Source organism: Nannospalax galili, unplaced genomic scaffold (genome assembly GCF_000622305.1).
Source record: "Nannospalax galili isolate Female #2095 unplaced genomic scaffold, S.galili_v1.0 scaffold586, whole genome shotgun sequence".
Taxonomy (NCBI): Eukaryota; Metazoa; Chordata; class Mammalia; order Rodentia; family Spalacidae; genus Nannospalax; species Nannospalax galili.
In genome coordinates, this window is record NW_008355363.1 from 290638 (window position 1) to 303358 (window position 12721).

Genomic DNA, 12721 nt, shown 5'->3' on the forward strand with positions numbered 1-12721 from the left:
ATCCATCTGACAAGCTTATTCAATTTTACAATTTGCATACTTTCATTTTTCCACGCATTACCAGCCTTCAACCTTTATCTACTGCTTTGTTAGTTTTTACGGATGGTTCCTCTAATGGGATGGCAGCCTATACTTGGAATGATCAGGTTGTGCGATTTCAAACTAATAAAACCTCTGCACAGCTTGTGGAATTGTCTGCCATTTTATCAGTTTTTTCTGCGTTTCCAGATACACCTCTTAATGTATATACTGACAGTGCATACATAGCTCGTTCTGTACCTATTCTAGAAACTGTTCCTATAATTGGGCATATTTCTGAGGCTACGGAGCTGTTTTGTCAGTGTCAGCACCTTATTCTCCAGAGAACAGCCCCATTCTTTTTGGGACATATTTGAGCACATTCTACTCTTCGAGGGCCGTTAACGGCAGGAAATCAGATTGCTGACACAGCCACTAGGCTTGTTGCTCTTGCTACTACTTCTAATATTACACAAGCTCAACAAGCTCATGAATTGCATCATCTCAATGCAGCTTCTTTACGATTGATGTATAATCTTACTAGGGAACAGGCTAGGCACATTGTTAAAGGATGTCAAACTTGTGCTTCTCTTCTTCCTGTTCCCCACTTAGGAGTCAGTCCTAGGGGACTTGTTCCTAATATGCTTTGGCAAATGGATGTTTCTCATTATAATGAATTTGGTAACCTTAAATATGTTCGTGTCTGTATTGATACTTTTATTGGTTTTCTTTGTGCTTCCTTGCAAACAGGGGAAGCTACTAAACATGTTATTGCCCATCTGCTTCATTGCTTTTCTATTTTGGGTATTCCTAAGAGTATTAAGATGGACAATGGTCCTGGATATGTTTCTCATGCTTTTCAGAAATTCTGTAATACTTTGTTTATACAGCATACTACTGGTATCCCTTATAATCCACAAGGACAAGGCATAGTTGAAAGAGCTCATTTGCTTATTAAAACTACTTTGCATAAAATAAAAAAGGGGGAGTGGTATCCCAGTAGGGGATCCCCCAGGAATTTATTGAATCATGTGCTTTTTATTTTGAATTTTTTGAAATTGGACGCTCATGGTAAATCAGCTACAGATCGCTTTTGGCACCCGGAAACAAAACGACATTATGCCATGGTCAAATGGAAGGATCCTCTGGATAATTCGTGGCATGGCCCAGATCCAGTGTTGATATGAGGCAGAGGATCTGTCTGCGTTTATTCACAGCAACATGACGCAGCCCGTTGGTTGCCTGAGCGCTTAGTAAAGCAAATAGACAGTAATCAATGTTCCAGGGAAGATGAAGCTCACTGAGAAATGGTTTTTCTTCTTTTTGTTTTCTTTCAGACTGCAATGGCTTCTGTCTGCTGCATCCTGTTTCTCCTAATTGGCTTTGTTTGGTTGCAGACGGTGATGCAGTGGGAATTCCAAGTTAAAGAAGGAAAAAAATATTCTGAAGATGACATGCAGATCATCGGCACTGCCCGTTGTCCAGTGAAGGGTTGTCAAGCAACCATCGTCATTCTGATCACTTCATCTATTTTGTCCTCTAAGTCAAGACCTTTTCTATGTTTCACCTATGATAATAAAGGCAGCTGTCTTGCAGATAGTGATACATATGGCGGATGTAGGTATTGGGATTGCCACCTTCATGATGCTTTTAGCAAAAATGGCATATTGAGTTATGAAAATGGTCAATTCATAATTCGTATAAATGATCGTTGGAATGCCAGGTGGCAGGATGGAGTCCGAGGAAAGATGTTTAATAGAGATCACAGAAATAGAGGTCTGAGCTATAGGCTCCCATCGAGGTTTGCCTTACTGTCGGCAGGGTCTGTAAATATTTCCCGCCGATTGGTCCCTGCTGCTATTGATAAACAGGTAAAACAGGTTATTATCATGAGTGAAACTAAGCTTCAGTCTGCCATACGTTCAAACTCAAATTCCACCCTTAATCTTGTTCTTTGGCCTAATTATTTGAACTTTGCTTTGCAGTTGATGAAACTTTCTCATATTAATGCTTCATCATGTATGTTGTGTGCTTCCTTGACTCGGCCTTTGCTGGCCACTGTTCCTGTTAATGATTCTTCTGCACTTAGTACTGCTGTTGCTGGCATTGTACCTTCTCCTCCTATGTTGTCAATTCCGCTACTTCGTAATCCTGCTCAGAATATTTCTCTCTGTTATATTACCACTGTTTATGTTTCTTCCTCTTTTATATGTCATAACAATCATTATGTTAGTTCACCTCTATATGCTCCTCCTCTTACACCTTTCTGTTGTAATGAATCTCTGTATCAACAGATTACTGTTTCCTCTCCAGGACCTTGTGTATTGATTACTATGGTACCCCAGCTAAATATGTATTCACCAGAGGAGCTTGCCTGGCTGCTTTGCCCACACATTAAGAGAAGGGTGTTCATTCCTTTTGCAATTGGGATAGGACTTACTGTTTCTGCTAGTCTTTCTGCAGGAGCGTTGGGGTATACTCTTTATACTGCAAAAGAATTAAATTCCCAGTTACAGCAAGTTATAGATTCTACAGCTAGTAGCCTTGCATCCTTGCAACGCCAATTAACTTCTTTGGCTGAAGTTGCCCTTCAAAATCGTAGAGCCCTTGATCTCATTACTGCAGAAAAGGGGGGTACTTGTCTTTTCTTACAGGAGGAATGCTGTTTGGAGCAAAATATACAGACCCTGAAGACCATCAGCTACAAGCTGCATAATTTCTATCAAAACCCTTCTAGATGGCTGGATTCCCCTCTTCTTTCTTGGATTCCTTCCATGACATCCCTTATTATCATTTTGCTTCTTCTCACGTTGGGGCCGTTTTTAGTGAAAAGGCTGTTAGTATTCCTTCTATGACAACCCTTATTATTATTCTGCTTCTTCTTACACTTGGGCCGTTTTTAGTGAAAAGGCTGTTAGTTTTTATTAAACAGCAGATAGAGGAACTCCATGTGGCTAAACCAATAGAGTTCTATTACCATCGCCTTGATCTTATGGAGCAAGAGTGGATTGGGACACGTTGCTATGATGGCACCACTAGCCATCTCCCTTGAGAGATGAACTGGACAGTCAGAGTCGGGTATGTGAGAATCTCCCCTTGTAGCAACCTAAGACAGGAGGGTAGCCTGAGTTCTATTACCATCGCCTTGATCTTATGGAGCAAGAGTGGATTGGGACACGTTGCTATGATGGCACCACTAGCCATCTCCCTTGAGAGATGAACTGGACAGTCAGAGTCGGGTATGTGAGAATCTCCCCTTGTAGCAACCTAAGACAGGAGGGTAGCCTATTGCTGCTGCCTTATCCCATGACGGGTAAGTACTTGGGGAAAGATACTCCAACCTAAAACAGGCGCAGTTCCCTAAGGGTCTAGACAGGCACGGTCTTTCCATCCCAGTCTTGGCATGTACTTCATCTTTTAAAAATATAAAAAGAAAGGGGGACCTGTTGGGAGCCTGGGAGCCTGAGGTTCAACTGAGTCTCAGCTACCTCTCAAAACTGCTGACAGGCCTGAGTTGGCAGCTTTCCATTCTGCTCACAGCCTTGGCCCAAAACCTTGGCTTGAAGCCGGGGCCAGATAGCCTTGCTAGATAGCATTGGCCCACAGCGCCTTGCTCTCCTTTTCAGCATACGGTTCTATTCTTCTATAATCAAAGATTCCTCCCTTAATGTGCGTCAGAGCCCTCATGCTCTACCTGATGTAATGGTTTGCAGTCTGTGTTCCTTTGTTCTTTTTCTCTATAAAAACTCTTGCTTGAGCTTCAACAAACGAGACTTGATCAGACTCCTGTCTTGTCTCCATTTCTCTTGTCGCTTGTCCCATCCATTGTCGAACACCCCCCAAGCCCACCAGGTTTAGATCTTCAACAAAAAGAACACTCAGGCATACATCTGAAGTTATGTGAGGAATTTATTAAAGGGACAGCAGGTACAGAGAGGAGAGCTCTCTTTAGAAGGAAGAAGCAGGAAGAATATATTGAGGGGTCCCACAGGTCCTTTTTATCCAACCCGGAGTTTGGGTCACCTAGGTGAATCTCCACAACAAACATTTAAGGGTTACTAAGAGACAGCACGAAGGCTGAACTGAAACTAACTTTCTAGAAGACTTGATTTATCATCCAGGTACAGCCTGTCAGCTCTGACCGCTGAAGCAGAGAGCTCAGAAGCTCTTAAAGTGACACTCCCCTAATTTCCAATGCTTATGGCAAGCATGGCTCCCGACAATCCACGGCCCCACCCCCCAATCCAGGTACCCAGGTGGAAGTTCTGCAGGTCGGAACCGAGTTGCTTTGTGGAGTAGCTAACCACAAGGTTGGAGGAAATGTAACAGAATTTTTTAGTGTTAAAGCTACCAAAAATTAAGTAGTTCAATGGGGAGGCAGTAGAAAAAGGTGAAAGATGCATTAAGGTAAGAATGAACAGGAAAGTATGTGCTTAGAGTATGAGTAATCAAAGAGAAAATTCAGAGTATGTGTAGTGGAAAAAAAGGACACTTATAAAATACTTTCCTGTTGAGAAACAAATCTAAACACAACCGAACAATTGAAGTACAAAGTTGTAAATAGTTAAAACAAAAACAAAAACAAAAATAAAGAAAAGAAAAATAAGAAATAGAGGTATTGGTATGGCATCTGTCTTTCTTCCTGTCTTGGAAGATGTGGTTTGTCGCTTCCTTTGGATTATCTTTTGTTTCAGTAGTATACACAGGTATACATTGCTAGTCTCAGTAATTCAAATTAAGTCAGTGCACTTTTCAGATGATAAGGAGTTCTATTAGCAAATTCTACTTTCTACCAGCATTTCCTGGTTTAAAAGCCCATGCCAGCAAACTACAATATGGTCCCTGCTGTTTTAGAGATCATCCTCTGTGCTGGACAGCTTTAGTGTCAACTTGTCACTCATGGGTTGAGGGAGCCTCAACTGGGGAATTGCCTCCATTGGACGGGCCTATATCCATGTCTGTGGGACATCTTCTTGATTGTTGAGTGATGTGCGAGGGCCCAGCCCACTGTGGGTGGTGCCTCCCCTGGGCAGGTGGACCTATGCTGCAAAAGAAAGCAGGCTGAGCAAGGACTAGGGGAGGAAGCCAGTAAGCAGTGTTCCTCCATGGCCAATGCTTCAGCTCCTGCTTCCAGGTTCCTGCCCTGATTTCCTACCTTGGGCTCCCTGATGAGCCCTGACCTGGGAGATGTCAGCCGAATAAACCCTTTCCTCTCCAATTTGGTAGTGGTCAGAGCGTTTTGTCACAGTAATGGAGAGACAAACTAGAACATCATCTCTGCAAAGGCCATTCTGTGATTGAGGCTCTGGGAGTGTAGCTGGCTTGCCCAACTATGCTGGCATTTTTAAAATTCAAAAGCATCTTTATTTTATTTTATTTTTAATGTGTATTTTATTGAATATTTGTTCATACAAAACATCTTAATCATTTTTATACCTTTTATTATTTCTGAGAATTACATTAGTATTACCTTTGCACTATTCCATTCCTCCCAGTCCCCCACCAACTCCTCCATATTCCTGACCACTTCTCCCTAGTCCCTCTACTCCCTCTCAATTTCTTAACCTCCTGAGTGCTGGGGTTAAAGGCACATGCCAACATGCCTGGATCTATTGACTATTTAAAATAATATTTTTAATTCATTCTTTTAGAATCAATGTATTTTTATCATATTCATAAACCTTTCCTGAAAACCCTTCCCCAAACTCTTCTCATATCCACCCATATCTCCCTACTGTCTTCATTTCATATCCTGTATTCTTTTTTTAGACCTATCAAGTCTAATTTGTGATCCCCAAATGCTGTTCAGTGTGGATCCATACCCTGGAGCCTAGTCATTGAAACTGAAACCACACACTAAAAGAAAAGTGGCCCTCCCTCTCTCAGCAACTACCAACTGACAGTAATTCTTCAGCTAGGACTAAGACTTCATACCCAACTTCACCAGCCATACTGGAGTTTTGTTGGGATATGGTTTGTGCAGGTATTGTGTGTTCTGTGGGTTCATAGGTCCAATTGTCCTACTGTGTCTGGAAAATATGATTTCCTTGTGTTCGTCTACCATTTCTGCCTATTATAGTCTTTCAACCCCTGCTTTCAAATGGTCTCTGAGACTTGGGAGGATAAAATGTGATACAGACATCCTATTTAGGGTCAAGCACTCTGACGTCTCTTATTATTGGAACATTGACCAGACATGGGTCTTTGTGTTAATCATCATCTGCTGTAGAGAGAGGCTTCTATGGTGAGAGCTGAGAAATGAATTAAGTAAGTCATTAGGAATCCATTTAATTTTACTTCCCTTTAGCAGAATAATAACATTAGGTTCTAGCCTATGACCTGTCACCTGTCTAACCATTGATTCTTGAAAAGAGTGCCAGGTATGGGCTCCATCTTCTGAAGCAGGCCTTAAATACAATCAGAAGGTAGTTAGTTACTACCATAATATTCATGCCAGCTGGTATCACAATAGTGGGTAGTTCCTGCCAAGTCAGTCATTTTGTAGCTCACAGCTGGGTAAGAATGATGATTACTTTGCTCTTCCCCTAGCATGGATAGCAATTTCCTGTATTATGAAAGCTAAGAAGAAGAGAAGTTCCAAGGTCAGTAATAGCTACTAGCTTCATTCCCCCACGTTTGTTCTAACATTCACATCTGCAGTATTTTTAGTGAAAGGGCCTTGCCATTTAGTTCTAGAGGCCACCAAGAGCAATGGCAATAGCCAGTATATTTTGAGGGTCTATGGGATGCCCTCTGCTCAATAAATCCAAAACGGGGTATTCATTACTAGCATTGGGCTTTTTATTTACTAGACTGTAATGTCTGCTAGGGGTATTGTCCCCCATTATAGGGTAACTCCACTAAAAGTTTTTTTTATATATGTATGTATATACAGATATTAAAGAAGCTTATCTAGTCATTAGTTTCTATATGACTTTTTCAAAAGGCCTTTAGTGTTAGTTATCCCTCGCCATACTCCCTCTTCTGCCCTCTCCACTCATCCCCATCAATTTAACACTTTCTATTGTATACCATATCACCATTTATTGCTACATTCTATATATACTGACCTTTTCTGTGTCCATCTGGATACTACATTCAGTTCTGAAATGTGCTTCCAGAAATTCCCTTTATCTCGTTCAGTCAATGGTCATGGTGAGGTTGCTATGAATTTCTCTCGGTTTTCAGCTCTTATACCACACTTCCTTTTCTATGTCCACAGTCTCATGTGTTCTGATTGACCCTTTCTTCATGCTATACCCAGCCTCTGGTTTTGGTTCACTGAGCTTTGCCACTTTCTGGATCTAACAGCACACAGAATCAGTGAATGCGCTTCCCTGGCAGCTACTACTGGACCCAGTCTGATGCAAGTCTTTTCAGCATAACAGGCTCAAGGTTAATTCAAATTGTGTATAGCAATAGCTTATTCCTATATATTTCTTGTTAGTATTCAATGGTGTATAGGTGTCATACTTTATCAATTTATTTAATAATTTACACATAAAAAAATCTGAATTGTTTCCCATCTTTAATCTTTATGAATGCATGTGATATAAACATTCATGTACAGGATATTGTATGAATATACATTATTTATCTGAAATAACTAAGAATACAGCCCCAGGATTATACAAAAATTTCAACACATTAAAAGTCCAATGTTTCTTGACTGTTAGTACTTATAAATTAAAGAATAGCTGCATACTTATAACACATAATGGTACAGAGTAAACATTCCTGTTCCTAAAAGGAAGAATTGGAGCATAGCATGTAATGATCAGATGAAAGCAAATGAAAATCCAGCAGAAAGAAAACACTGAATCCTGAAGATTCATGTCTGACACCTGTGACTACTAATAAAATTGACTAGGCACTGAAGGGCTTGTGTAGCTGCACCCCTCCAGGTCTGATACCTGTAGCACACAGAGCCTCTCTTGGGTCTGTTCCACAGCAATCTTTTAGCTCTCCTTAACAGGCTTTCCAAAGTCCTAGACTCTCCAACCTCCTGGGGTTTCCATTGCAAGGTAGACTTCACCTTCACAGCCTAATGCAATGCCCCTCAAGCTTTCCTGCAGGGATTCTAAGTCTGCCGCACACATTGCCTGGTCTTGGCTACTCGGAAACCGTGGAATAAGATGCCATAACCATTCAGACTTGCATCTTTCATTTCTAAAAAAATAAAAATAAAAAAAACTAACCAACCAACCAAACAAAAAATACTACCAAAAACCCCAATTGTTTGTGGAATACACTGCCAAATTCTGTTGCCAGCTCAAGATGGAGCCCGCCTTCCTACATCCATCACTGTATTACTTTCTCTGTTTTGACCTTGAGGAAGCACTTTACTAGGCAGGTAGCTTTTTAGACAAGGGAACCTACTCATCTGAATTCTTAGTTCATATTTTCTTCTTTCACATAAATTTTCATCTTTACAAGTTGAAGTCTTCTTGTTCTCAAGGCATGCATTCATTGTCTCAATGACAATGACACGTTTCCTTTAATGACATGGACCTCTTTAATAATTAGAATTGCTTTTTTGTCTACATTTTCCTTGCCCTAAACTTTAAGTTTGCTCAAACCCCTTTCCTCTTTTAAACAATTTAGTCCATCACCTTTTTAAAATTTTTAGTTAGCTTTGTATATTTCACACAACAGTTCTTAATCAAATTTAGGCTCCCTCCCCAATTCCAACCTCACACACATTCTCAGAACTTGGGTGGAATGAAGACAAATTCCAGGTCAAATTATTATATGAAAAGCCCCTAGCATAGTTCCTAATATAGTATTTATTTTCCTCAGAAACTTTACGAGCCAGATCTCTCCTGTCCACATTTCTGAGTGCATTAGTGTTTTTTGTGCTCCATCAAGAATGCCTCATTGAATTCTGCTTCCAGCATGCCAGGGTTTTTCTAGTCCAAGGTAACAAACCATTCAACATTCTTGCCCCAAGCCAATTCAAATGCCTAAGAATCACATGGTCAGGTTTAGCACTGTAACGATCTCACTTTTCAGTACCAATATTCTGTATTAGTTTCTTTTCCTGATGCTATAATAAAATACCCTGAGAAAGGCAGCTTAGGAAAGGTTTATTTTGGCTCACAGTTCCAGGTACTCTCTATTTTGGCAGGTAAACCAAGGCAGGAGGTCAAATTTGAAGCAGCTAGACAAATTATATCTACTACCAGGAACTGGAGTTATGGACAGTTTTTAGCTGCCATTTGGGTGCTGGGATTTGAACCTGGGTCTTCTGCAAGAACAACCACTGTTCTTAACCACTAAGCCATCTCTCTAGCCCCAGATAATTTTTTTTTAAACAAAAGAAACACAAATATAAAAATCCAAACCAGAAATTTATATTCCTGTGGTGAGGAGAAAAGGTACTAAAATTTAAATCAAAATATAAATTAAGTAAATCAAAAAAATATCATAAATGCTTATTGGAAAATTAAACTTCCACAAATGTCTTGTATCTCAGCATTCATAGATGAGGACCATTTGTAGCCCAGAAACCACTCATTCCTCAGAAAATAGTGTGCTAGGGGCTAGTGCAGGGCACCTGGGTGGAAGGGTGCAGCCTAGCCGCTGGTAGAGCTAGTGGCTGTGAGATTGGAATGGAGAAAAGCAGTGCTCATGGTCCAGAGCTGAGAGCAGGAGGGGAGCCAGCCTGTGTGGCCGCATGCGAACTCTGGGGGGCAAGAACAGCTGGCAGATGCCTTGCCTATCTTGCATGCTCTGCAGGGCAAGGTGAGGCAGACCATGGGGTGAGATGGTGCATGGGCGCAGGGTGTGAGGTGTGAAAGCAATTGGGAATGATGGGCCATCATGTGGCTCCCACAGGGCTTGAATGGTGTGGGGGTTAGAGGAGCTATTTCTTTGTAAGTCACTCCCTCCCAAAGTCACAAAACGTCACAAAACCCAAACTAAAAATGTCTTATGTTAGTCTGTGAGCCCCAGGGCCTCGGAGGGCACTCACACGGAGCCTCCAAAGAAGGGAAAACGGAAGAAAATGTAGTGCGACACCATTATTCTAAAAGGTGAAATTTAAGCAAGCTTCTTCTTGGCCAATCCATAAGAACCTCAGGTTTGCATGTACACAGAATTTAAGACCTCTTTCTTCATGCGATGTATCATCAGATATTAGGGGAAAGTGATGTTTGATTATTATCTTGTTCAATAGTCTATAATAAGTAGACTCCATCTACAGTGAGTAATGAACAAAGGAAAATGGATGATACTATTTATAAATTAGTTTTTTTCTATCTTGTTACATACTTCTTTTTTGGTCTATGAGACACTATAAAGTCCTCAATTCTGAATTATATTTTCTTTGAAATGTCGAGTGTTGAACATGTAGAATCAACATTTAATTTTAGCCAAAAGAGTGAGAATCAGAAAGAAAGCTACTGTCTCTTTTTGCACAGTGCTGGTGAATAAACCTAGCCCTCTACCACTAAGTTACATACCTGGCCCTAACACAAAACTGAGTGAAACATTATTTTCCACACTGTGTATTTTGAAGAGTGAATCACTTAGCCTACCCCCTTTACCTTCTTTCAAGTACCTTATTATAATGTAGAGCATTGCATTTTACTTTATTTAAATCTTTAAAAAGATGCTATTGGAAGTATCAGCACAGATAGAAGCAAACTGAAAGATAGTAATTATTTGTCAATTTTCAGCTGCTCATTTATAGAACTAATTTTAATAACCTGCTATTCCTACAAGCAGTTCTTCAATAAATTTTTTAAAAGAAGAAACTTCTGTCTTTCTCTCCTAAACTACACAAGATCATTTATCTACATCAAGCTCTTGGGAAAGGTATAAGATAGATGCTTTGTTTTTGGTGTAGTAACTATAGTCATTCCATTGCATGCATATATGTGTGTGTGTGTGTGTGTGTGTGTGTGTGTGTGTGTGTGTGTGTGTGTATCGCCATCCTTTACAACCAAATTACAAAAGCAAAACCAGAGTAATATGTATATGGTTTTAACATAACTACAATAAGTAGGTGATCCATTAATGCATAGCCATTTTCATAGTGATAGATGTAGAAACAAAAATACTCAAAAAATTTAACAGGTAATGCCTGTTAAATGACAACAAGATGTCATCCCCCAAAGTGACCTCTGTATGCTAAAAAAGAGAGAATTATGTCAAGGAATTGAACACATTATGGTGTTAAATATAATAAATAAAAAGATTGGTATGCATGTGTACATAAAAACTGTATAGAGGAAGGAGGGGATGTGAAGTCCACAGAAGTTTTCACAAAAGTCATAATAACTGTGAACAAAAATGAACAAAACAATGAATAAAAATGTCATAATTAAATATTGCTGTTATCATTTTCACAATTATTAAGGCATTTTCATACAGTGAGAATTTTTTTTTCTTATCTCAAATAAACTAGCCTATGTTTTCAAACTCTGTTAAAATTTTACAGTAAATAACTGTTGTAGGTATCATTCCATGGGTTGTAAGATAGCTCACAATATTTGTGACTCATATTTACCATTCCTAAGTTTGACAACCAAAAATGACACCAGACATTGCTCCCTGTTGAAAGGCACCAATTTGCTTCATTATTACTTTTGTAGAAACCTAAATGTTACTGTACAACAAAACCCTGAAGTTTTTATCTTATTTGTTTGAATTGTATCCTGTTATCTTGCAATTGTGTGTATCATAGAATGTGACTTGATTTTCAAAAGGATTTCAAGTACTTCAAGTGCTTTCCTGTCTTTCATTGTCAACAATGGATTTGATGGTACACAGAACGATGGGTAGCAAAGTATACTGTTTCTCTTGTTGATTTCACTACAAAATATTATTGGCAGTTACGTTTTAGATGCAAAATTATGAATAAAAGATTAGGATAAAATTTTATTCCTTGAAAAACACACAGTCTTAATTCAACATGACGTTACTAATTTTGAGTCCTATGTTTTTTTTTAAAAAGATTTGTTTGCTCAGTCATTTATTTATGTGTTAATGTGGGTGAACTCATGCAGATGTTTGTGCCTGTGCACTCAAGAGGAAAAAATGAGAGGGCAGTGGGTATCTTCATCTTATCACAGTCAGTCTATTGGGGGGGGGTACATTCTTTCTCTGAACTTGGGATTTGTGTGGCTAGGCTGGAAGCCAGTAAGACCCAGGGATCTTTCTGTAGCTGCTTTGCCTTGGAGCTGGGATTATAGGGGTTTATGAGTTTCTAGGATTTATATGTGGGTGCCGGTATCAAAACTCCTGTGATGATGATTATGCAATAAGCACTAAAAACCACAACACCATTGTTCCAGTCACTGGAATTCTATTCTTTAAAAAAAATTTTATTTATTATTTATATTTTATGTGTATGAGTGTTATGCTTGCACATAGGTAAGTGAACCCATGTCGTGCAATGCCCATGGAGGACAGAAGAGGCTGTCAGATCCCCTGGAACTGGAGTTGTGGACAGTCGTTAGCTGCCATGTGGGTACTGGGCTTCGAACCCAGGTCTTCTGCGAGAACAGTCAGTGTTCTTAACAGCTGATCCACCTCTCCAACCCAGAATCCTATTCTTTTATAACATTGTCTTTCATGATTATGATGCCCATATTGGATGTACTGACCTTCTTCTACTCTATTTCATGACAGACACTATATACATACATACATACACACACACACACACACACACACACACACACACACACACACATAT

The 12721-nt window shown here is 39.7% G+C and overlaps 1 pseudogene; it reads left to right on the forward strand.

Annotated features, from left to right (window-relative positions):
- The window catches only part of LOC108491736, a 33327-nt pseudogene that overhangs the window by 2724 nt on the left and 17882 nt on the right, over window positions 1–12721 (forward strand).